The sequence below is a fragment of the Sus scrofa genome, chromosome 10, assembly GCF_054392235.1.
Source record: "Sus scrofa isolate SSC_HxYL_T2T_F1_AM1 chromosome 10, Sscrofa_HxYL_maternal_Yorkshire_Landrace_v2.0, whole genome shotgun sequence".
NCBI lineage: Eukaryota > Metazoa > Chordata > Mammalia > Artiodactyla > Suidae > Sus > Sus scrofa.
In genome coordinates this window covers 54,443,390-54,469,868 of record NC_139392.1, presented here as the reverse complement: position 1 = coordinate 54,469,868, position 26,479 = coordinate 54,443,390, and the positions used below count along the sequence as shown (strand labels likewise).

At 47.5% G+C, this 26,479-nt stretch overlaps 1 protein-coding gene and 1 long non-coding RNA gene across 17 annotated transcripts in view; both read left to right on the top strand.

Annotated features, from left to right (window-relative positions):
* DAPK1 (death associated protein kinase 1) overlaps positions 1–26,479 on the top strand; it is a 228,989-nt gene that overhangs the window by 49,378 nt on the left and 153,132 nt on the right. The window lies entirely within an intron of this gene.
* Positions 1,469–8,262, top strand: LOC146399433 (uncharacterized). The gene is made up of 2 exons (XR_014817706.1): positions 1,469–2,040; positions 5,859–8,262. It is a non-coding gene; the product is annotated as an uncharacterized LOC146399433 (long non-coding RNA).

Genomic DNA, 26,479 nt, shown 5'->3' with positions numbered 1-26,479 from the left:
AGTACCCTGGGCTGGCGCCCTCAGGCCCTGAAATGATGGGATGTCGTGCAGACACTTCCTCATCTTCATCACCACAGAGTTCATTGACCGAGGACGAGGATGTGACATGTCATCGTGATCTTCAATAGATGCTCAGATAACCTGGCTTATCGTTAGCATGTCATTTTATAATTAAATATCTTCCTAGGACTTGACAGGTGACAAATCAGGAAATAGGTGTGTTTATTGCTTTTAACTCTGAAGCGTGTATGTATTTTAAAAGTTATTTTAATAAGTATTTAAAATATGGCAGGTATTATATAGAACAAATTAGAGAATGTTACATAAAGGAGGGTTTCTTTTTCCTTTTTTTTTTCATAAAAGTTTTTAAAAGTACTGCTTAAGGCTTCCCATTTATGTGCAGAAGAGGTAATCCTTGGCTGTGGTAGTTCTACTTGTCCAAAATATATGATCTGAGGAGGAATGCACATTAGCCCTGAAGGTGGAGGAGAGGGAAACAGGAAGCGTTTTTATTTTATTCTATTATTTTATTTTATTATATTATTATTTTATTATTTTATTTTATTTTTGTCTTTTTAGGGCCCCACCTGCAGCATATGGAGGTTCCCAGACTAGGGGTCTAATCTGAGCTACTGCTGCCGGCCTACCCCACAGCCACAGCAACGCCAGATCTGAGCCATGTCTACGACCTACACCACGGCTCATGGCAACACCAGATCCTTAACCCACTGAGCGAGGCAGGGCCAGGGATCGAACCTGCCACATCATGGTTCCAGGAAGCCTTTATTAAAAAAAAAAAAAAATTATGGTCACCTCCTTTAACGGGCATAGAGCTGAATTTTTTTCAATGCTCATCTCTTGAAAATTGCTGTTTGTATAGACAGTTTCCATTGCTCACCAATTAAGTATAGGCATTAATCATTTTGAATCCAATTTATTTAAAATATACTGTTGTTAACAAATGTTTTCTGGACGTAGATAAGTGGATTCTGACATCATTAATAGAAACACAATCAACCTAAATGGTTCTGAAGGATTATCTTTTCATTTCCTGGAGCTTTCTGCAAAATTTATCATTTGTCCTTATCTGGGGTTTTTCTGTAGCTGCTTTATTAAGCCTTGCATTATTTGGTAGTACAGATTATGAGTTGAATGAAGTGATACACACTTGGGAAATAGGTAAAAGCCTCACTTTTAAAATATCCCGATTGAATGCAGTATTGTCTTGTGCGTTTGGATTTTGTTTATTATAACATTGTGCTGTAGGTTTAAGGATTGAGGACTTAGAAGATTGTGGCATTAATTAGTGATCTGTCATATTTTAAACAAACTTGGGTTGAGATAATAAAATAGAAGTTGTGCATACGTAATCTCCCAGGAGGCAGGGGTTCTATCCAGAAAAATATTTCAGATAGTGTTTCAGAAGAGGAATAGACATGATTAAATATGTAAATCTCTTATCTTAACTGGAGGAAATTTGCCCATAGTTGCACTGTTTCAATAAAACATCTGTCGTGATTTTAAGTTAATAAGTGCTTGTTGACAATGAAGATAAACCTGTGAGCTTTCGGCAGAATCATAACTCAGGCAGTCAGTGTGGGCGCATGGGCTTCGATGCAGTCTTTGCTATGGCTATTGATTAATATTTGTGGCTTATGGGCTCCAGGGAGTCACATCCCCACAGGCCTTGTTGACCACAGGGAGTGTACCTACGCCCAGATGGGGACAGGAATCTCTAACCCCCTGTGACTCAGGCTACCGGAAGAGAAGGGCAAGAAACCATGAGACTTATGGGACATTTCCACCCCTAAGACCCTTATAGGACAAGGACTGATATAGGTAACTGGGCAAGGCCAATAGGAGAAAACCACATCTTTCTGGACCCCACATTGGTAACCCCCATCTTTAAGGGATAAAAACCCCTATAGGATAATAGAGAGGGGGACCATTCTTTCCTCCCTCAGCCTGTCCTGGGAGCTATTTTTATTTTTATTTATTTATTTATTTATTTATTTTTTAGTCTTTTTGCCTTTTCTTGAGGTTCCCAGGCTAGGGGTCGAATCGGAGCTGTAGCCACCGGCCTACACCAGAGCCACAGCAACGCGGGATCCAAGCCAAGTCTGCCGCCCACACCACAGCTCATGGCAACACCGGATCCTTAACCCACTGAGCAAGGCCAGGGATCGAACCTGCAACCTCATGGTTCCTAGTCGGATTTGTTAACCACTGCGCCACGACGGGAGCTCCCTGGGAGCTATTTGTTTTCCTATAATAAAGACTTCGCTTGCTTGCAATAAATATGTGTGTGCATATGTGTATATATATATATATATATATGGTACTTGAGCCTCTGTACAGATGTGTATAGGAATACATTTATACACATATGTACACACATTTTAGGAAATTATCATTTCTTCCCAAACACAGTCCACACTTTTCTGAAAATAAGTATTTTGGGGATGTATGTAGTGACTGTATTATTTTATTTATTTGTTTATTTATTTATTTATTTATTTATTTAGGGCCTTGCCCCTGGCCTATGGAAGTTCCTGGCCAGGGATGGAACCTGCGCCACAGAAGTGACCCATAGCTGGATCCTTAACCAACTGTGCCGCAAGAAATCCTTTTCATTTAAGATCATTTTTGGAGTTTGCGGGGGATGGGGGGTGGGGGTGGGGGGACCAGCCCACTGCCAAGGCTTGGGGTTGCTGCTGTGGCTGAGATTTGATCCCTGGCCCTCTTCCGCATGCTGCAGGCCCGGCCAAGAAAAAATTTTTTTTGTTGTTCAAGTATAATTTATTTACAATATTGTGTTAGTTTCAGAAGTACAACAAAGTGGAATTTCCGTCATGGCTCAGCGAAAACAAATCTGACTAGCATCCATGAGGATGCAGGTTTGATCCCTTGCCTTGCTCAGTGGGTTAAGGATCTGGTGCTGCTGTGAGCTGTGGGGTAGGTCACAAACTGGGTCCGATCTGGCATTTCTATGGCTATGGTTGTGGCATAGGCTGGTTACAGCTCCGATTCGACCCCTAGCCTGGGAACCTCCATTTGCCGCCAGTGTGGCCCTAAAAAGATTAAAAAAAAAAAAAGTACAACAAAGCTATTCATTATATATACATATTTTACATGTGTATTTATTCTTTTCCCTAATAGGTTATTACAAAATATTGAGTGTAGTTCACTGGGCCGTACAGTAGGTCCTTGTGGTATCATTGATTTTTATAGCAAGATTTGGATACCCCCAAACAGATGTAGCACTTCTCCAAGCCCTCCCTGGCAGGGTGGATTCTGTATATCCCAGATCAAAGAGAGAAGGAAGGAGGACAAGATAATGGTAAATTTTGTTTTATTTTATTTTTTTATTTATTTTATTTTGTTTTATTTTATTTTGTCTTTTTGCCTTTTCTAGGGCTGCTCCCTCGGCATCTGGAGGTTCCCAGGCTAGGGATCTAATCAGAGCTGTAGCCACCAGCCTACGCCACAGCCACAGCAACTCAGGATCCGAGCCACGTCTGCAACCTACACCACAGCTCATGGCAACGTCAGATCCTTAACCCACTGAGCAAGGCCAGGGATTGAACCCGCAACCTCATGGTTCCTAGTCAGATTTGTTCACCACTGAGCCACCACGGGAACTCCGATAATGGTAAATGTTAAACGAGAGTTTGATGGACACAAAGTTAACTTCCTGCCCATATCCAGAATGCAGGAAGAAAGGCACTTTTCTATAGGATAAAATTGAAGAGTTCATGTTGTGGCTCAGTAGGTTAAGACCCCTACTCATATCCATGAGGACCCCAGGTTCGATCCTTGGCCTTGCTCAGCAGGTTAAGGATTCAGCATTGCCATAAGCTGCAGTGTAGGTCAAAGATGCAGCTCAGATCCGGTGTTGCTGTGGCTGTGGTGTAGGCTGGCAACTGCAGCTCTGATTCAACCTCTAGCCTGGGAATGTCCATGGGCCACAGGTTCGGCCCCAAAAAGGAAACAAAAAAAACCCGCATAATAAAAAGACTTAGCTGACCACGAGCAGGAGTGCTTCATTCGTTTCTTTCAATTTTGGGTGAATGTGGACTAGACTGAGAAAAATATGCCAGATAGACATCGGTCAGAATGTTTAGACTGAAATCCTAGCTTTGCACCTGCTGGTGACCTTGGGTGAAATGTTTCAGCTATAAAATAAGGGGGTTTAATCTCATCGTCTGATAATTAAGTTTAAGCGATTCCACATGGCCCTGTAAGACTGACCATTTTGCTGCATCCCAAAAAAACTCTAGAAAGAGAGAGGTTTGTGGGGGCGTTTTGATTTCGTATTTTACTTTTTTCTATATTTGTTTTCTGTTTTTGCATATCCTCGGTACTTCCCACAACACAGCTGAATATCAGACTCCAGCTCAAACAAACTTGAGTTTTCCAGTAGTGAGACTGGGTTTGGTGGGGGTGCAAGTGTTTTTGGCAGTTCCCATTGTGGCACAGTGGAAATAAATCCGACCAGTATGCATGAGATACTGTCTATTCCTGGCCCCTCTCAGTGGGTTAAGGGCAGAGGAATTAAGGAGGGAAAGGTGAATATCAATAAATTCTTGCTGAGTTCTTGTTGTGGCTCAGTGGGTTAAGAAACCAACATAGTTTCCATGAGGATGCAGGTTCAATCCCCGGCCTCGCTCAGTGGGTTTAAGGATCCGGGGTTGCCATAAGCTCTGGCGTAGGTTGCAGATGCCTCTTGGATCCAGGGTTGCTGTGAGTGGCATAAGCTTCTGCTGCGGCTCCGATTTGACCCCTAGCCCGGGAACTTCCATATGTTGCAGGTGCAGCCGTAAATAAATACATACATAAATAAGTGTTGAAAGAATGAATACTTTTTTCTCCACCTCACAGGGACCAGCTTCGGTAGGAGAGTTGTTGCCTATCTCAGAACTGACTAGTCCTGGGACAGCAGCATCCTTCCTGAGTCAGCCAGGCCCCAGAAGAGAGCAAAAGCATGGGAATAGAGAAAATAAGGCATCACCAGAGCAGACAGAATGCAGGATTTGGATAAGATGCACTCTCTCTGCACCTCCTTTCACTTGCCCCATTCTCCCTTCCACCTCATCTCTTTTTGTTTTCCTAGCCCTTCCTTTTAGTAGATGATCCAGATCCAATCCATAAAAGGCTGCACTTGATGAGAACAATCTGCATCCTTTTTACCTTTATGAGTAAAACATTCACAGGGGGCATTTAAATACCTGATGTAATGATAACAGCTATAACAATAATAATGAAGCCAAGGCCCTTTACTGCCATCTTTGCAAATCCACTGGCTTCCCGGGGGAAGGGGCAGGCTCATTTCCGGAGTTCCCATCATAGCTCAGTGGTTAACGAGCCCAACTAGGATCCTTGAGGACTTGGGTTTGATCCCCAGCCCTGCTCAGTGGGTTAAGGATCCATTGTTGCCGTGAGCTGTGGTGTAGGTCAAAGACGTGTCTCAGATCTGTGTTGCTGTGACTGTGGTGCAGGTTGGCAACTACAGCTCTGATTCAACCCCTAGCCTGGGAACCCCCATATGCCTCAGGTGCGGTCCTAAAAAGACAAAAAAAAAAAAAAAAGCTCATTTCCTTTTCTAGAGGAGCACTGTCGCAAAGAGCTTTCTGGATGGAAATCTCTGTGCCTGCACTGGGCAATACTCTTGCCACTGGCCCCTGTGGCTACTGAGTATTTGAAATGTAGCTCATGAATTTTTAATTTTAGCTCATCTAAATTTCAGTTTAGGAGTTCCCATCCTGGTGCAGCAGAAACGAATCCAACTAGGAACCATGGGGTTTTGGGTTCAATCCCTGGCCTCACTCAGTGGGTTAAGGGTCTGGTATTGCCTTGAGCTGTGGTGTAGGTCACAGATGTGGCTCGGATCCTGCATTGCTGTGGCCGTGGTATAGGCCAGCGGCTATAGCTCCGATTAGACCCCTACCCTGGGAACCATCATATGCTGCAGGTGTGGCCCTAAAAAGACAAAAAAAGACGAAAAATAATAATAATAAAGTTCAGTTTAAATAGACACCCTGGCTGGCAGCCACAGTGCTGGACTGTACAGGAGTAGAGCCAGTCTGCCTGCAGAGTGCCAGGCACTGTGCTAAGCACTTTACCTGGGGCTCCACCAGGTAAGTGCTGTTACATAGGCTGTAGAAAATATTGAGAAGCACAAAGTCGGTCACTTGCCAAAGGTCAGCTGGCATCAGGATTCATACCCAGGCAACTTTGGCGGCAGAGTTTGTGTTTCACCATCACCTCTGCTGAGCCTCCCTTAGCTTTGAGGGGCAGAGTTTCTCTCTATCTTCCTCCCCCCCTCCTTCCTTCCCTCTCCTCTCCTTCCTTCCCTTTCTTTCTTTTTTCGACACACCTGTGGCATGTGGCGGCTCTTGGGGCCGGGGATCGACCCTGTGCATCCGCAGGGCCTCAGCCACAGCAGCGACAACGCCCGATACTTAGCACCCTGCGCCACCGGGGAACTCTGCTTTCAGAACGTCATCCTTTTTTCTCATGGGGGCTGAAGTCAGAAGGCTTAGGTTAGAATCCTGGTTCCGCCCCTAACTAGCTCTGTGATGCGTGTGTCGCTGAATGTCTGTGAACCTCAGCATCATTGTCAATATAATACAGAAAAGATGGGAGTTCCCGTCATGGCTCAGCGGTAGCGAACTTGACTAGTATCCATGAGGATGCTGGTTTGATCCCTGGTCTCGTCTGGTGGGTAAAGGATCTGGGGTTGCCATGAGCTGTGGTGTAGGTGGCAGAGGAGGCTCAGATCCTGCATTGCTGTGGTGTAGGCCAGCAGCTGCAGCTTTGATTTGACCCCTAGCCTGAGAACTTCCATGTGCTGCAGGTGTGGCCCTAAAAAAAAAGAAAAAAAATATAGGAAAGATAATTCCCTCTCATTAAATTATTATTATTTTGTCTTTTTTCTTTTTTAGGGCCTCACCCGTGGCATATGGAGGTTCCCAGGCTAGGGGTGGAATCGGAGCTGTTGCTGCCAGCCTGCACCACAGCCATTAGCAGCACGGGATCTGAGCTGCATCTGCAACTTACACCACAGCTCATGGCAACGCTGGATGCTTAACCCACTGAGCAAGGCTACGGATAGAACCCACGTCTTCATGGATCCTAGTCGGGTTTGTTAACCACTGAGCCACGAAGGGAACTTCCTGTCCCTTCATTTAAATCCTAAGCCAGGATCTCTTGTCTCCCTCTGAGATTAGTGATGAAATTCCTAAAGACCCAATGGCTGAGGGTGTTACTGGGACAGCACATCGAAGGGAGCTGGGGAGATTGTCCTGGTCCCTAGGCCTCTGCTGACAGCTGATGAATGACAGGGTGAAGTCCTTCAGAGCTACAGGGAGAAGGGGGAGGGGTTTCCCCAGGCATCCTTGGGGGCCCGTCCAGCAGGACACTCCTGATTCTGCCCTGGGAAATCCTTCAGCACCTCGAAGGTTTCCAAAGCAGCTCAAGCCCTGATATAGCAGCGCAGAGAATCACATAGAGCCTCACCAAATGAGAGGGTGTAGGACTCTGAAGGCAGATGGTGATGATAAGCCTCCCCCCTGTGCCATCATCTCCCCATCGCGAGAGACATGTGAGCCTAAAGCTGATGCAGCGTTTCAGATCCCTCTGTGGCACGAATCTAGATGAACTGCACTCCCGATAATCTCAGCTACCAGTAAGCCCCGGGGTTCTCCTGATAACCAAGATCAAGTTCTGAGATGACCAGGAGGCCCATGTAACTCTCCCCATAAGCGGCTCACTTTTCAGGGTGCTAGTGACGGAAACGTGATGCTCTCCGGGCCCCACACTCTGGGGCCCAGCAGGGAGGCCAGGGAGCGGGCAGGAGAGGGATGGTGGCTCTGGGGGCCTGGTGGCCACTCCCAGTGTGTGGACTTGGTCCAATGAGGCTGCCAGAAGCATCACTCCAGTCGGGGATGCTCAGGGCTTCCTTTCCGGCCCTGCCAACATCCCAGAGGAGGGAAAGGAGGTGAGTGTCAGCCTGATCAGGAACAGGGACACTGGGTTGCATCAGGGTTTGTGAGATTCTGGGCCCAGCAGACTCATTTTCTGTTTTTAATTTTTTTGGCTGCCCTTGTAGCATGCAGATGTTCCCAGGCCAGGAATCGAACCCTTGCCACAGCCATGACAATACCGCTAGGTCCCCAAGGGATCTCCAGACTCATCTTCTCTAGCACCCTGGCAGAGATGGGCATCAGTAACATCTCATTTTGCTAAATAGATTCAGAAAAATCAAGTCCTTTTTTTATTTTTAATTGTGGTGAAATATACAATCCTTAAGAGTTCCCGTCGTGGCGCAGCAGAAACAAATCTGACTAAGAACCATGAGGTTGCAGGTTCCATCCCTGGCCTCGCTCAGTGGGTTAAGGATCTGGCGTTGCCGTGAGCTGTGCTGTAGGTTGCAGACGCCGCTCAGATCTGTGTTGCTGCCGCTGTGGCGTAGACTCCAGCTGCAGCTCTGATTTGACCCCTACTCTGGGAACTTCCATGCACCAAGGGTATGGCCCTAAAAAAGACCAAAAAGAAAAAGGAAAGAAAGGAAAGGAAAAAAAGTAATCAATAGTTGACCTAAGAAAGAAATGGAAAATTTCATTCAAGGCAACTTGAGGATTATAACCGGGAGTCTTTCAGGAAGGTCTGATGACTGTTCCTGCCCGTTAGAGGTCAGAGCGCTGTTAGAGAAGTATTTGAGATAAAGGATTATACGTCAAAGCATGTGCTGTTGACAGTTTACACAATCCAGATCTACACGTACACATCGAGCAGAGGGTCAGGGGTCATCCTGGGCCCTTACAAAGATGAAGAAGGAAAAAGTTATCGCCTAAGGAGTTGTGACCCTTGATGAGATTAAGAAGGAATGTTATCGCCTAAGGATGTCTGGTTAACGCAGATGTGCAACACACACTAAAGGGGAGGGAGGAGACCAGATGGGCAGAGAAAATGTTAATAAAGTTTTTCTCGCCTTGCCATAAAATAGGAATTGTATTTCATCAGTGCTTTCCAACGCATTCCAGCCAGCCACCTAGGCAAGAAACCAAATTCGTCAGATTCTTTGAATATCTTCTTCCTTTTTTTTGGTCTGTGATGTAGGGGAGCAGGAGCCGGTGATTGGAAATTAACATCTGCATAGCAGCCTCCTCCAGCCTTCCCCTGCATTCTGCCCAGATGCTTCGCAGCAAACGTTACCCACCTCAGATTATCTGTTTGTGCGTCCTTGTCTTTCATCGGACTCTGAGCTCCTTGAGAACATGGACCCTGTCTGATTTGTCCTTGTAGCCCCAGCCCTGAACACTGTTTATTTTAAAATATTCCCCAGGAGGAGTTAACATCATGGCACAGTGGAAATGAATCCGACTAGGAACCATGAGGTTGCGGGTTCGATCCCTGGCCTCGCTCAGTGGGTTAAGGATCTGGATCTGCTGTGTGGGTCACAGACGCGGCTTGGATCTGGCATTGCTGTGGCTGTGGTGTAGGCCAGCAGCTATAGCTCCCATTGGACCCCTGGCCTGGGAACCTCCATATGCCACGGATGTGGCCCTAAAAAGCAAAAAAAAAAAAAAAAAAAAAAAAATGGAGTTTCTGTCGTGGCTCAGTGGTTAACCAGTTTGACTGGGAACCACGAGGTTGCGGCTTCAATCCCTGGTCTTGCCTGGAGGCTACGGCTCCAATTAGACCCCTAGCCCGGGAACCTCCGTATGCCACAGGAACGGCCCTAGAAAGGGCAAAAAGACAAAAAAAAAAAAAAGGATCTGGCGTTACTGTGACCTGTGGTGTAGGTTGCAGACATGGCTCGGATCCTGTGTTGCTGTGGCTGTGGTGTAGGCTGGCAACTATAGCTCCAATTTGACCCCTAGCCTGGGAACCTCCATGGGTATGACCCTGAAAAGCAAGATAAATAAATAAATAAAAATAAAAAACAAAATATTCTCCAGGGGAAGGTGACAGGAGGAGAGGAAGAAGAGAGAGGATGGGAGGAAATGGGAGTCAGGAGACACCCCCCATGTGTGTCTTCCACCAAGTTGACTTGTTCAAGGGAATAAAAATGCCTGGATTGGGTAACTTTGCTGTAAACTAAGTAGACTCTAGGAGTTCCCAATGTGGCACAGTGGGATCCATGGCGTCCTGGTGGCTTAGGTCGCAGCTTCAACTAGGATCTTCATCCCTGGCCTGGGAGCTCCATATGCCTCGGAGTGGCCATGAAAAGAAAAAAAAGTATACTTTAAACGTAAGCTTTTTTGGGACCCCTTTGAGAATAGTTGAGAGCCATTTGTATATACCCCTTTTTCAGAAAAATGCCCTCACATACTCAACACAGGAGTTCCCATTGTGGCTCATTGTTAAAAACCCAACTAGTTAGTATCCATGAGGATGCAGGTTTGATTCCTGGCCTTGCTCAGTGGGTTAAGGATCCAGCGTTGCCATGAGCTGTGGTGTAGGTCGAAGACACGGCTCGGATCTCGAGTTGCTGTGGCTGTTGTGTAGGTCAGCTCCAGTTCTACCCCTAGCCTGGTAACTTCCATATTCCATGGAGCAGCCCTAAAAAAAATAGTGCAGCCGAGTTGAAGGAGAGTATTCTCAAGTGCAATTACACTGGTGCTTTTAAGGGTTCTTGTTGCTGACTACTGTTTTTAAAATTATTATTGTTTTCGTGTTGTGCAATCCTCAGGCATTTTTTTAAAAGCTCAATGGCAATCATTAAGTAATGATTAAAGAATTGGGAAATACTGGAGGCAATAAAAGTAAAATGAAATTAAAAAAGAAGTCATCTTCATTTCATCTAGAAAATTCAGTTTAAAGAAAAAGCCCCTTTCCTTCCAGACATAAAAGTGACTAAGCTCAAACATTCCTCCTGACTCAGTGGGATGATGGGGGCGAGCGGGGAGTACCCATCCTACAAACTCTGAACGCAAAGCCCCCCACGGCCTTAACTTAGGAATTCTCATTGGGCTCCCTCCAGTTGGTCCTGTAGTGGCAGCATCCAGGGAGATTGCTGATCTCCATGGCAACCTAGATCCAAGGGAGCAAAGCCCATCAACTGTTCTGGGCTTGTTGACTACTCTGGAAGGGACCAGAGCAACTGATCCTGCCCTGGCTTCCTGCACCATCTGCCCTGGACACTTGGAGCAGTGAGCTTCTGCTCTCAGCTTCAGCTGGTGCTTCAGGAAGTCTTTATTTATTTATTTGTTTATTTATTTATTAAGTTTTTTTTTTTTTCCCTTTTTAGGGCCAAACCTGTGGCATATGGAAGTTCCAGGCTAGGGGTCAAATTGGAGCTGCAGCTGCAACCTACACCACAGCTCATGGCAGCACTGGATCCCTAACCCACTGAGCGAGGCCAGCGATCAAAGCTGCATCTTCATGGATGCTAGTCGGGGTTTGTTACTGCTGAGCCACGAGAGCTCCTCCAGGATGTCTTTATTTTATTTTCTTTTTTCTTTTTTTAATTTTTTTGCCTTTTCTAGGGCAGCATCCGCAGCATATGGAGAGTCTCAGGCTAGGGGTCTAATCAGAGCTGTAGCCACTGGCCTTACACCACAGCTCACAGCAATGCCGGATCCTTGACCCACTGAGCAAGGCCAGGGATCGAACCTGCAACCTCATGGTTCCTAGTTGGATTTGTTAACCACTGCGCCATGATGGGAACTCCTCCAGGACGTCTTTAAAGAGAAGCCCAGCTGGTGACAAATTCTCTGCCACAACCTGGAGCGGGGTGGTAATGATGGCTCTTTAGATGGTTGAGGGAGCCAAGTGACTTGCGGGAACGGAGGAGAAACCCGGGGCATTCTTAGAGTGTGATGTTTACAGACGTGGGAGTTTATGTAACATCCCTTTTTCTCAGCAAAGTCAAGTTCCTTATTTCTGAACCTCATTGCTCCACGAAGACCCGGTTCCTGATCTAGCAGTTCCATTAGATAATTTCCCTAATATAGCGGGTTCTTAAGCAGAAAGCAATTGGATGAGCGCTAAGCCTGGTCTTAACCTTCTAAAGCCAACCTTCTCTGTTGTTTTGTCCTGTCTCTTGTCTCAGGGAGAAGCTGGGGTCATCTAGGACTTTTTCTCGGAAAGCATTAGTAAATAAACCACAAACACAAAAATGTAAACCTCCAGTTTTTGTTTGTTTGTTTGTTTGTCTTTTTAGGGCTGCACCCGCCGCATCTGGAAGTTCCCAGACTAGGGGTCGAATCAGAGCTGTAGCCCCTGGCCTACACCACAGCCACAGCAATGTGGCATCCCAGCCGCATCTGCAACTCGACCTACACCTCAGCTCGTGGCAGTGCGGGATCCCTAACCCATTGAGCGAGACCAGGGATCGAACCTGCATCCTCACAGATATTAGTTGGGTTCCTTACCACTGAGCCATGACAGGAACTCCTAAATGCCCAGTTTTAAAAATTAAGCACTGGAAGCACCTTAAAACATACTGTTGAGCATAAATACGCAATTATGCAAGAAGCACACTATTAAAAAATGACTGGCTTAATTGAAAGGGTAGGTGAGTTTCATGTCAATATGATTAAAGAGTGCACAGGAAAATTATTATTTAAAGGAATGGAGGTAGTCATGTGTGGCCACTGCGGGAGAAACTTTTATTCTTTAAAAGACAATTGAGAAACTTAGACATTATGAATGAAGAAGCCAGTGAAAATTTGACCATTGTAATTACTGCCGAGGGGCAGAGAAGGAGCCATTTACTTGCGATCTCATCTTGCTCTCTGGGCCTCAGTGGTGAGGCAGGACCCACAGGCAGGAGAAGACGATTTGGGGCGAGCATTTCATTCACAGTAGCTTACATGGCTGAACGGCTGTGTGGGTTGAGCACTGCGCTAAGGGCTTTTTCATATATTATCTTATTAAATCCTTACAGCAGCCCTTGAGATAAATCCAAGTGAAGGTGTGTTTGTGTGTGCGCGCGCACGCGTGTGTGTGTGTGTGTGTGTGTGTGTGTGTGTGTGCGCGCAGGGCCTGGCCCCAGCCTCCCTGGTCAGAGGAGGCAGGGGGCTAGGCTAAGTGCCCATGTATGCCCCCATCTCTTTCTTAGCTCACGATGCTGTTTGCTCTGTGGCTCACTGATTTCTCACCCTATATTGATGGGAAAGCTGCTGCATGCTGGCCGGTCTTCAGCCCCTGGAGGTACCAAAGTAGACCAGACCCTCTGACCCCATGGAGCTTGTGTCTGGTGAGGCGGGCAGGGCCATGGCGTCCTGCTGAAACCCGGTGAAGTAGCCTCCACTGCTCTTCCCCAGAGAGGTGCCTGGGTCTCTAAGAGGTGCGGTCCTTCCGCTCAAGGCCAAGGTGATGAGAAGACAGTGTGAGGATTCCAGCCCAGGCCTCAGGAGGAGCACTTCCTTCTCATGTTTTTATATAAAGAGGGGGCAGGGAGTTCCCATTGTGGCTCAGTGGGTTAAGAACCTGACTGGTATCCATTAGGATGTGGGTTCCATCCCTGGCCTTGCTCAGTGGGTTAAGGCTCTGGTGTAGGTCGCAGACGAGGCTCAGATCTGGCATTGCTGTGGCTGTGGTGTAGACACAAAGTGGTGTAGACTCCAATTCAACCCCTGACTACTTCTGTACGTCATGGGTGTGGCCCTGAAAAGACAAAAATAATAATAATAATAAATTGTAAATGTAACATTGCATGTTCATTGTTCTTAATGACAAATGATTTTAGGGAGAAAGTCATTCGATCTCTCTCTGTCCCCTACTGAATCCTTGTCTTATTACTTAAACCATCCCTTAAGCCTCAGTGAAGACTGAGGAGTTATTTATGAAAAGAAAAATGTATTGCAGAGTTCCCATTGTGGCTCGGCAGGTTATGAACCCTACTAATATCCATGAGGATGCGGGTTGGATCCCTGACCTCTCAGTGGGTTAAAGATCCGGCGTTGCCATGAGCTGTGGTGTAGGTTGCAGGTGTGGCTCGGGATCCTGTGTTGCTATGGCTGTGGTGTAGGCTGGCAGCTATAGCTCAGATTGGACCCCTAGCTTGGGAACTTCCATACACCACAGGTACGGCCCTAAAAAGCGGAAAAAAAAAAAAATCTTAAGTGAGTAGAGGGTCTTGGAATTGCTTGATTGTACGTGCCACACATATAAATGCACACACAGATATGCCCGCGAACCTAACACACACACTGTAGCAGTATATTAGACACACGAGGTGCAAAACAGTCATGCATGTCAGGGCTCCTTTGCAGGGTCATGAACAATCCCTAGTACCAGCTGGTCCCTGGGTGTCTGCTGTCTGTCACTGCAGAGTCATTCATTGGAGGGAAGGGCTGTGATTGAAGGGGCTCCTGTTGATACGGGTTGTGTTTTCCCTCTCCATCCCTCACTTGCCTATTGAAAAGCCTGCCGGGGCCAAAGGAGGCTGAATCAGAGCCTGCTCTGAGCTGAAGCCACCCAGGAGCCCTCCCACCCGTGGTTTCTGCCCCCCACCCCCAACCCCACCACGTAGGTGGACACCTGCTAGGCAGGTGGGAGAAGGAAGTCTGGTCACCTGCTGGGCCCTCTGGAAGGTGCTGTCCCTTTCTTTGTTTCATCAGAATCTTAGACACTTTCCAGGGGTGGGGAAGGTGGTGCGGATGACTTAGTCCTGCAGTGCATCCCAGTTGTGTGTTTGTGTGCATTCCTGCTCCAGTTGCACCCTCTTTCCCTAAAATAATAGCTGTCAGGAGCTCCCATTGTGCCTTCGTGATAACAAACCCGACTAGTAATCATGGGGATGCAGGTACGATCCCTGGCCTCACTCTGTGGGTTAAGGATCCGGCGTTGCCGTGAGCTGTGGTGTAGGTCACAGATGCGACTCGGATCCTGCATTGGTGTGGCTGTGGCGTAGACTGGCAGCTACAGCTCTGATTGGACCCCTAGCCTGGGAACCTCCATATGCTGTGGCTGGGGCCCTGGAGGAAAACAAAAAAGAAGCAAAAATAAAATAAGTAAATCAAATAAAATAAGAGCCGGCATTCAATGACCTTCCCACATCCTTACGTGTATGAGCTTAGTATGAGCTTATTACTCCACTTTGCTGTAACCCAGTACATTATGCGTGAATAAGATGCATATTTTACATTGAGGCAACTGAGACACAGAGAGGTTGTGTGTCACCCCCCCAGGAAGGCTTCTTTCCATCATTGTGTGGTGTGGTGTCATGTTCATACCAGCATGGTGTGGTAGGACTTTCTGGAAAGGTTGGCCTAGAGGGTCTTTAAGGTTGAAGAGTATTCCGTGGTATGTAGGTACCACATTTTCCTTCTCTGTTCACCCACCAATGGACATTGGGGTGCTCTTCTGTCTGATTTTTTCTTCCTTTCCCTCCCATCTCCCCCTAAAAATAGTATGTCGTTTAAATTAGGAATGGCATTAATAGTTATTAATATAGACATTTATTAAGTATATTAATTACGGTAATAGTGTAGACAGTTATTGCATTGGATGAGGAGCTGTTTGTGCTTATTTCGTATGATAAGAGCAGCAAGTGTTGAGTCTTTATGCTCTCCTGATCGTGGTTAGCTTTGCCGAGGGAGGAACGCGGAAGGCCAAATCAGTAAAGCAAAAGGGATTGATTAAGGCAGCAGCGGAGGATGGGCTGAGCTCAAGGTGGCACCCACTGTGACTGTGAGGAGGTGCTGGGCTTTTAAAGAAAGGATCTGTGGACGGACTCTGTGGCTGGATCTCATGGCAGAAACGTGTAGCAGGAATGACGAAGAAGGAGGAGGGGAAGGTCAAGGGAGGGGTAAGGGGTTGGTCCCATGATAGAGGGCTTTTTTCTTGGTCTTTTTGTCTTATTCTAGGGCCACACTCATGGCATATGGGGGTTCCCAGGCTAGGGTCCAATTGGAGCTATAGCCATAGGCCTACGCCACAGCCACAGCAATGCCAGATCCGAGCCACGTCTGCGACCTACACCACAGCTCACAGCAACACCAAATGAATCCCTAACCCACTGAGGGAGGCCAGGGATCGAACCCGCAACCTCATGGTTCCTAGTCAGATTCATTAACCACCAAGCCACCACAGAAACTCCCAGGCTTAAGTATCCTTGTAGGTGGTTGATCCATGCAGGGAGCTGTTTTCCGCAGGCCATTGTTTCTTGCTGCCCAGCTCGAGCATCTGCCTTCCAGGAGAGGGTGTCCACAGCAGGTCTCCGCCGTGAACAGCCACATTTGGGGGGGTGGGAGGGTCTGTCTCCATCCTCCTGGGAGCCTGTCAACCATCACCCCCAAAATGTACCAAAGGTGTATACCCAGAGTGATTTTTAGTCTAATGAAGCCTCCCATTGATGTGTGATTTCTCTGGGTCATTGACTTTCCATAGAAGAAGGAAATTCCCCCAGGGAATGCCTGCCTAGGGACTGACCCTGTTCACCTGTAGGTTGGATAGGCTTTGCATTTGAATGATTGTCAGCGTGTTGGGCAATGGTAGTTTTGACACCATCCAGGGTTCATTTACCTCTCTTACAAATGTGGGGAGTTAGGTGGCCCAGTGTGACATGGTGGTGCCATTGGAGAGCTCGACTCTTCCCCGGTTTCTCCCCTGCCATGCTTCGGAGTCACTGTCATCTTTGAGGTTTCATGATGACCAGCAAAGTTCCATCCACCATGCCCATCAGGCAAGAGGAAGGGAAGCATAAAGGGAGTTCCTGTTTTGGCTCAGGGGGTTAAGAAACTGACTAGTATCCAAGAGGATGTAGGCTCTATCCCTGGCCCAGTTCAGTGGGTTAAGGATCCAGCATTGCCACAAGGTGCAGCATAGGTTTTAGGTGCAGCTTGGATATGGCATTGCTGTGGCTGTGGCGTTTGCTGGGAGCTGTAGCTCCACTTCAGCCTATTGCCTGGGAACTTCCATATGCTTTGGGCGTGGCCCTAAAAAGACAAAAAAGAAAGAAAGAAAGAAAAAAAGAGCCCCAGAAGTACCACCAGGGATCTATCCCTTATCAGTCAAACTGGGTCACCAGGGACTCCGTCCCCACCCCCAGAGGCTGGGAAACAAGGCATGTTGCTGTCCTGAATAAAATTTGCTTCTGGAGTTCCCATCGTGGCTCAGTGGTTAATGAATCCGAGTAGGAACCATGAAGTTGCGGGTTCAATCCCTGGCCCCGCTCAGTGGGTTCAGGATCCGATGTTGCCATGAGCTGTGGTGTAGATCTCAGACGCAGCTCAGATCCCACATTGCTATGGCTGTGGTGTAGGCCAGCGGCCACAGCTCCGACTCGACCTCTAGCCTGGGAAGCTCCATATGCTGTGGATGTGGGTATGGCCCTAAAAAGACAGAAAGACCAAAAAAAATTTTTTTTTGCTTCCAATGGGAAGCTGGAAGAGGGCTGGTGGTCTCACCTGGTGGTCTTGAGCACCCACCGTCTTGGGGCTCAGCCTATGGTACCGAGAATCCAAGGCACACATATCTTTCAAATGGCCTGCCCTTGATACTAGAGGCGTCCCACTGTCCCACTGCCTTTTTGCTGCTAGAGCATGCCAGCTTCCCTTTGTGGGTTTGGGCTCTGAATTCTTCCCCAAATAGAGGAAAAGGGTGTGTCCTATCTGTCTGGTCTCTGTTTCTTTGTGGGTCTGGTCATGGAGAAGTGTGGGACAGAGTAGCTGCCTGTGAGGTCTCCATGGTGTGGCTCTGTTTTAAAATTCTTCTATTTAGATGGGCTTTAAAACATGAAAGGGGAAGAAAAAAAGGCTGTCCCCTTCAAGAAGTCTCTTTCAGATGATAGTTCATCAACCTGCAGTGTAATAAAGACACTCATTCATCGTGGCTGGACCTTGGTTAGAAAGGACGGGGAGACTTATTGAGGCTGGTTTGCAGAGACGGCGATGGCCCAGATCTGTTCATGGTTTGAGCAGACAAGCAATTTCATCTTTCTGTGCCTTTCACGGTGAATGTGAACGAAGGGGGCACAGGAAGCAGGGGTCGGTCTTTTTTCTTTTTTTTTTTTTAAGGCCTCCTATGGAGGTTCTCAGGCCAGGGGTCGAATCAGAGCTACAGCTGCCGGCCTACGCCTCAGCCACAGCAACACGGGATCAGAGCTGTGTCTGCGACCTACACCACAGCTCATGGCACCGCTGGATTCCCAACTCACTGAGGGAGGCCAGGGATCAAACCCGCACCCTCATGGGTACAAGTCGGGTTCGTTTTCGCTACGCCACAATGGGAACTCCAGGGGTCTGTCTTACGTCCTGGCTCCTCAAACTAGTGCAGTAGGAACTGGGCAGTCAGGGCACCAAGCCCTACTCTTGAGGGTTCAGCAGGGGCGCTGGAGAGGCCTGGCAGGGTCTCCTTGCTGGTCTCCCTATAAGTAGAAGTGATAGGCTTTGGGAGTTCCCGTTGTGGTTTGGTGGGTTAAGAACCCAACTAGTATCCATGAGGACTCGGGTTCCATCCCCGGCTTCGTTCAGTGGGTTAAGGATTCGGCGTTGCTGCAAGCTGCAGTATGGTTCAAGAATGCGGCTCCAATTCGATCCCTAGCCCAGGAACATCCATATGCCTCAGGTGCAGCCATAAAAAGGGAAAAAGGCAAAAAAGGAAGAAAAGGGCCCTGAAATTTGTGATGAACCGCACTGCCGCAGTAGTCGTTTTAAAAAAGAGTTATATTTTTACAGAAAAGGGGTCGGGAACTAGGTCATTTGCTCAGCCAAGTCCCTGCATTCTTTACACACGTATAAAGCTGAGATTCCCCAGTTAACCTCTCACCATACCATTTCCCTTAATCTCAGGCACAGTGTCCAGAAGGAAATAAATCTTGCCAAGTCTACCTCTTAAAATGATAGCTTGTCAGCTGCCCCCAAATTAGGAAGACAGATTGAAACAGCGGTCTTGCTGCTATTGCAGAGCAAAGACAATTTGCTGTGTCTTAAGCTGAAAGAGTGATTTAAAGAGGATTCTGCCCAGACATGACGACTTGTGCTGGTTTTTTTAAGGAACTAAAGCACGTGCTGACCTCTTAAACTTTTTTACTTCCCTAATGACAAATGATGGTATTTTGGAGCAAAGGTTGGAAAAATGGAAGAAGAGCAGCAGTCCGCCTACAGATTTGTTTCTGGTGCTTTTTGTGAAATGCTTATTGTGTGCTTATTCTGTTGTCTTGATGTTTTCTGTAAGCAAAGAGACTTTTGTTTTGTTTTGTTTTGTTTTCTGCCTTTTTAGGGCCACACCTGCGGCATACGGAGGTTCCCAGGCTAGGGGTCTAATTGGAGCTGTAGCCACCGGTCTACGCCACAGCCACAGCAATGATGGATCTGAGCTGCATCTGTGACCTACAGCACAGCTCACGACAATGCCAGATCCTTAACCCACTGAGTGAGGCCAGGGATTGAACCCTCGTCCTCATGGATACTCGTCGGGTTTGTTAACCGCTGAGCCACGTCGGGAACTCCCAAGCGAAGAGACTTTTAATTCTTTATTCACTGTGTCTTTGGATGTTCTCTGCTGGTAAACTCCCATTCCTAAGTTTATAAGTAAGTTTGTAACAATTTAATTAAGCCACTTGGATTTATTAAACACGTGTGCAAAGAAGTAATGGGAGTTGCAATTGGGGGTACAAAGGTAAATAGGATTTTAAGCTCCTCAAATGCTTTTGACTGTAAGAGGCTCACAGAGAAGGTATGAACATGTAGCCGAATAATAGCTCTTTCCACTCTGGGGTGGGTTGCGATCTTCATGGTCCCTAAGGAACCTTCCAGTGCCACACCCCACAGCAGTTTGGCAGTGCTCTTCTTCCCCTCCCCTTGAGTCAGGGCTGGCCTTGTGACTTGTCCCGGCCAGCAGAGTCCTGCCAAAGGGATGTTGTGACTTCCCAGGCTAGGCCTCAGTCTGTTGGTACACCTTATCCTCACGTAATGACACTCTGGGTGGCTCCCCAGAGGAGGAGAGGCACGTGGAGCCAGACGCCCGGCTGATGGCCAGCAGGCGCCACCAGCCATGAGGCCACCAGCCTCAGCCTATCCTGCTGGGTTGCCAGTGTGTCAGTGAGCCCAGAGAACACCGTGAGCCCTGGACAGCTTGGCAAGCTGAGCCCAGCCCATGTTGCAACCATCAGAACTGTGAGCAAGCCAACGATGGTTATTTATTTATTCTCTTTTTGGCATATGGAGGTTCCCAGGCTAAGGATTGAATCCGAGTTGCACCTGCCAGCCTACACCACAGCCACAGCAATGCCAGATCTGAGCCGCATCTGCGACCTATACCACAGCTCACGGCCACACGGGATCCTTAACCCACTGAGCAAGGTCAGGGATCGAACCCGCCACCTCATGGTTCCTAGTTGGATTCGTTTCCACTGCGCCACGACTGGAACTCCCAAGCAAAGTCTTTATTACGGGAAAGCAAACAGCTCCCAGGACGGTTGGGAGGGGGAAGACGAGTCCCCTTCTCTATTGTCTTATAGAGGTTTTTATCCTTTAAAGACATAGGGTCCAAAAGATGTGGTTTTCTCCCACTGGCCTTGCCCACTTACCTATATCAGTCCTTGTCCAGTAGGGTCTTAGGGGTGGAAATGTCCCATAAGTCTCATGGTTTCTTGCCCTTCTCTTCCGGTAGCCTGAGTCACAGGGGGTTAGAGATTCCTGTCCCCATCTGGGCGTAGGTACACTCCCTGTGGTCAACAAGGCCTGTGGGGATGTGACTCCCTGGAGCCCATAAGCCACAAATATTAATCAAGAGCCATAGCAAAGACTGCCTTGAAGCTCATGCGCCTACACTGACTGCCTGAGTTATGATCCTACCTCACTAGGATTCATGCTGGTAGTTCATCCAAAGACTGCTTAGGAAATACAGAGTCACTTCCAAAACAAAGTATTGGGAGATTAAAATACAGTCTTTCTATCAGCCAAACAAGTGAAGGCAGTGTCGCGGGGTCATGGCAGACTCAAGAAATGCTTGGCGTCCCCTCCCCTGGCGGCTGGTGCCAAGTCAATCTGTAGCTGTTTATTGTCTTGAATATGTGCTCAAATGAGCTGTGTTGCAGGCCATCTGCTGTCTCTTCCAGACTAGGTTGGTAGGCCCTAGGAAAGGGAAGCCCTGCCAAAATGCAGATAACCTACTAAACTGATAATAGAGGGAAAGATAAAGTCCGTGGGAGGATGAGGTAGAAACTAGTGACTATCTTCTCAGCTCCTCTCTGTCTTTCTTCCTGTCTGGGAAAGACCATGTGTGTTCAGGAGGCCCTGGTCTCAATTGGAGATGCTGGATCAGACCCGAAGTTGTGAGTGAATTAGGAGGCTGGGCTGTAAGAATGCATGGTGCAGGAGTTCCCTTTGTGGCGCAGAGGAAACAAATCTGACTAGTATCCATGAGGATGTGGGTTCAATCCCTGGCCTCGATAGTGGGTCAGGGATCCTGCTCAGTGGATCAGGGATCCTGCGTTGCTGTGAGCTGTGGTGTAGGTCGCAAATGTGGCTTGGATCCTGCATTTGCTATGGCTGTGGTATAGGGCTGGCAGCTGTAGCTCTGATTTGACCCCTAGCCTGGGAACCTCCCTATGTGGTAGGTGCAGCACTAGAAAGCAAAAAAAGAAAGAGAGAGAGAGAGAAAAGAAGGAAGGAAGGAAGGAAGCAAGCAAGAAAGCAAGCAAGCAAGAAAGAAAGAAAGAAAGAAGGCAAGCATTGTGTAGCCTCCCAGACTACTCAAGAACTGGCTTGGTTTCTACCAGCTGACTTGCCATAGAAGCCTAAGCCAGATTTGTGCTCTTGCAGGCGCAGGGGTTTGCAAGTCTCTGCCCTCAGGGGGCTTTCACTTGGATTCCCCAAGTTGTCTTCTCATTCATCCGTGAGCCCTGCCCCCATCCCATTCTTCACTGCTCCCTCCAAGGCCTTCCCACCCAAGCATGACTCAACTGTTCCAAGGGGACCATCTTGAGATGATGGGACAACTGCCATTCACATGTGCCTATTGTTCAGTTTCCAAATACTTTCATAGTCACAATCGGCTCCTTTTAATACTCATAGACACCCTCAAGAAGCCATCAGTCACTATTTTAATCAGAATAATGATGCTAGAGAAAATGAGGCTCCATCCAAGGAGGAGAGTGTGACCACCTAAGATCTCTCAGCTAAGGAGTAGGAGACCAAAAATGTGAATGCAAATCCCATCACCAGTTCTGTCCCTTTAGGGCAAGTCATTGATTAAAGAAGAGGTTTGTAGGGAGTTCCCGGTTTGGCTCAGCTGGTTATGCACCTGAGTAGTATCCATGAGGAGGATGCAGGTTTGATCCCAGGCCTCGCTCAGTGGGTTAAGGATCTGGTGTTGCCACAAGCTGTGGCGGAGGTCATAACTCGTGTCTGCATTGCTGTGACTATGGTCAAGGCTGGCAGCTATAGATCCAATTCTACCCCGGGCCTGGGAACTTCCATCTGCAGCAGGTATGGTCCTTAAAAGAAAAAAAAGAAGAAGAACAAGTTTAAATGTTGGTGGGGGTGTGTGGGGAGCAGCAATGAGGGAAGCTGACCAGGTACAAGGCAATAGGGAGCAGTGAGGCCTGTGTCCAGCTGGAAAGCACAGGGTCCTCCAATTCCAGGGTCCTCCAAAGGGGGCAGCCGTTACTTGCTGTGTGATTGTCGTATGTGGGGTTGTGAACCACCACTGCCAGCTCTTCCAGGTCTAGACCATGCCAAGAATTAGAGTTTTGAAATATTGACAATGGATTCATTGCTTTTCAAAGCACTCAGTGACTCCAACAAAAATCATCCCACAACCTTCCTGTTTGATCAGTGGATTAAAGGAACATTCCCTGGTAAAGGAGGCTTAGCTTCTTTTGAAGGTTCTTAAATTTTCTTTCTTTTTTTCTTTTTTCTTTTTTCTTTTTTTTGCTTTTTAGGACCTCACTTGTGGCATAGGGAGGTTCCCAGGCTAGGGGTCTAATCGGAGATACAGCTGCTGGCCTACACCACAGCCACAGCAACGCAGAATCTGAGCTGTGTCTCCGACCTACACCGAAGCTCACGGCAATGCTGATCCTTTACCCACTGAGCGAGGCCAGGGATCAAACCTGCAAGCTCATGATTCCTAGTCAGATTTGTTTCCACTGCGCCACGACGGGAACTCCTGAATTTCCAGAGTTTGTTGAAGCAGTTGGTTTAATTTCTAATTAATGCAGTCCGTAGGGGGGGATCTTTTTCCACCCATGGCACCAGTACCTGCCCCCAGTGCCCCAGCTTCAACGATTCTTGGCTGAAGAGAGTAGGAAAGTGAGATGCTGTGTGTGTGGCATCGTCTTGCTGCTTAAGCAAGTTTCCTGTGTTCTGTCTGCAGGGAGTCTAAACCCCACAGGGTTGCCGCCCACCAGGATACAGAAAGGGAGGCTATGGAAACCTTGGGGGATGCACAGAAGTCATTAAAAATCCATTTTCTAAAAATCCTAGAAAAGAGGGAAAGGACTCTCTGAGGTGTCATTTATGGTTTGGGGCTGCTGCGAAGCAGATCTCCCCCCCCCCCTCTTTTTCCTCTCTATGGTTCCACCTGCAGCATATGAAAGTTTCCAGGTCATGGGTCAAATTGGAGCTGCAGCTGCTGGCCACAGCCATGGCAATACCTGATCTGAACCACATCTGTGACCTAGGCTGCAGCTCCAGCAACGCTGGCTCCTTCACCCACTGAGCAAGGCCAGGGATCGAACCCACATCCGCACAGAGACGTCAGGTCTTTAACTCACCAAGCAACAACTGGAACTCCCAGATCTACTCTTATTTATTTGTATATATATATTTTTGTCTTTTTAGGGCCCCACCCACAGCATATGGAGGTTCCCAGGCTAGGGGTCAAATCGGAGCCATAGCTGCTGGCCTACACCACAGCCACAGCAATGCTGCATCCTTACCCCACTGAGCAAAGCCGGGGATCGAATCTGCATCCTCATGGATGCTAGTCAGATTCGTTTCTGCTGAGCCATGACAGGAACTCCCCCAGATCTACCTTTATTTTTTATTTTTTTAATAATGATTTTTATTTTTTCCATTATCGCTGGTTTAATGTTCTGTCAATTTTCTACTGCACAGCAAGGTGACCCAGTCACACATACATGTATACATTCTTTTTTTCTCACATTATCATGCTCTATCACAAGTGACCAGATATAGTTCCCAGTGCTATACGGCAGGATCCCATTACTTATCCATTCCAATGGCAATAGTGTGCATCTATTAACCCCAAATTCCCAGTCTATCCCACTCCCTCCCCCTCCCTCTTGGCAACCATAGGTCTGTTCTCCGTGTCCATGATTTTCTTTTCTGTGGAAAGGTTCATTTGTGCGCTATATTTGATTCCAGATATAAGTGAAATCATATGGTATTTGTCTTTCTCTTTCTGACTTACTTCACTTGGTAGGGGAGTCTCTAGTTCCATCCATGTTGCTGCACATGGCATTATTTTCTTCTTTTTATGGCTGAGTAGTATTCCATTGTGTATATACACCACATCTTCTTAATCCAATCATCCGTCAATGGACATTTGGGTTGTTTCCACGTCTTGGCTATCGCAAATAGTGCTGCAGTGAACATGTGGGTGCATGTGTCTTTTTCAAGGAACATTTTGTCTGGATATATGCCCAAGAGTGGGATTGCTGGGTCATATGGTAGTTCTACATATAGTTTTCTAAGGTACCTCCATACTGTTTCCCATAGTGTTTGTACCAATTTACATTCCCACCAACAGTGCAGGAGGGTTCCCTTTTCTCCATGACCCCTCCAGCATTTGTTATTCGTGCACTTGTTAATGATGGCCATTCTGATTGGTGTGAGGTGGTACCTCATGGTAGTTTTGATTTGCATTTCTCTAATAATCAGGGATGCTGAGCACTTTTTCATGCCAGATCCACCTTTAAATTGCAGTTGTTAATCATCTCTGCCCTGATGACTGAAGGAGGAGCTTGCCACAGGAAAAGACTGGGTATAATACTGGGCTGAGGGCATGAACAGGCTTCCTACTGAGAAATGAGTTCAGAGGAATACAGTCAGCTCCTAAAAGGAAGTGTCAACCTAGCCAGAGTGGTTTAAAAAATCCTGGGGGTGTGGGGGTCAGGAAGGGGCCCTTATGATAAAACACGTTAGACCATCTGTATTTTGCGTGGGCAGCCCCATTCTACGCTAGTGTCAGTGGTTCTGGGGAATCTCCTGGGAGCTTTCGGAACTGCTGCATTTGCACTTAGGATTTAATTGGTCCAGGTCTGGCCTGGGCTCCTGCGTTCTCCACAGCCCCCTGTAAACTCTGATTGAGGATGACTTCTCCAGGTTTGGGGCTTTCAGACTTCACCACATCAAAGTGCCCTGGGGAACTTGTTAAAATGGGCATTTCTGAAGTTCCCATCGTGACTCAGGGGATTAAGAACCCAGCTAGTATCCAAGAGGACTTGGGTTCGATCCCTGGCCTCGCTCAGTGGGTTATGGTCCAGGCATGGCTGAGGCTGTGGTGTAGGTCACAGTCTCAGCTTGGATCTCCTGTTGCTGAGGCTGTGGTGTAGGCCGGCAGCTGCAGCTCGGATTCAGCTCCATATACTGCCAGTGTTGCAACGCAAGAGACCAAAAATAAGTAAAATAATGAAATACAATAAAATGAGCGTTTGCTATGCCTCGCCCTGTCCAATGAATAAGAACCTCAGGGGAGGCCCTGGATTCTGTATCATTGAAGACCCCAGATGATCACTGGTTTAGGCTTCGAGGACCCCTTTGTAAACCTCACCACCACCAGCCCCCAGCCATGTGGGCACCCACCCTCAAACACACACAGAAACACCCCATTTGCTATTAAGAAAAAGAAACACTTGAGTATCCCATCTTTCACCTTTCACTTGAGGTGAAAGTAAGTTTCCTGAAACAGATGTCGGTTAGGGCACAAGCTGTGTCTGCCTAACTCTTCACCTCTGGCGAGTGAGAGCAGCGGGAACCGGATCAAGCTGGGCTTCAGGTTAAAGTCAATTTTTCCTCTGAGAGGTCTTCTAGTCCATGGATCTTGTGTCATCTTAGAAATGGGGCCAAACAGCTGTAAACACAGGGCTGAGAACTGTTTGTCCCTCTGCTTTGTTCTCTGTCAGACTCCAGAACACACTTTTGAGCAATAAGGTAAACTAAGTTTTACTGACTCTTTTGATTCAAGAAAAACCATAAAATATACCTTCAAAGAGTTCCCGTCATGTCTCAGTAGAAACGAATCTGACTAGCATCCATGAGGACTCGGGTTCGATCCCGGGCCTTGCCCAGTGGGTTAAGGATCTGGCGTTGCCATGAGCTGTGGTGTAGGTCGCAGATGTGGCTTGGATCCTGTGTTGCTGTGGCGTCGGCCAGCAGCTGTAGCTCAGATTCGACCCCTAGCCTGGAAACCTCCATAAAGGGCAGGTGTGGCCCTAAAAAAAAAAAAAAAACAACAACTTCAAGACATCTGAATGTCATGATTTTCTTTCTGACAATATAATGTTTGTGTTTCTGAGTCTTAACATGTTAGAAAAGCTTATGTGGAGTTCCCA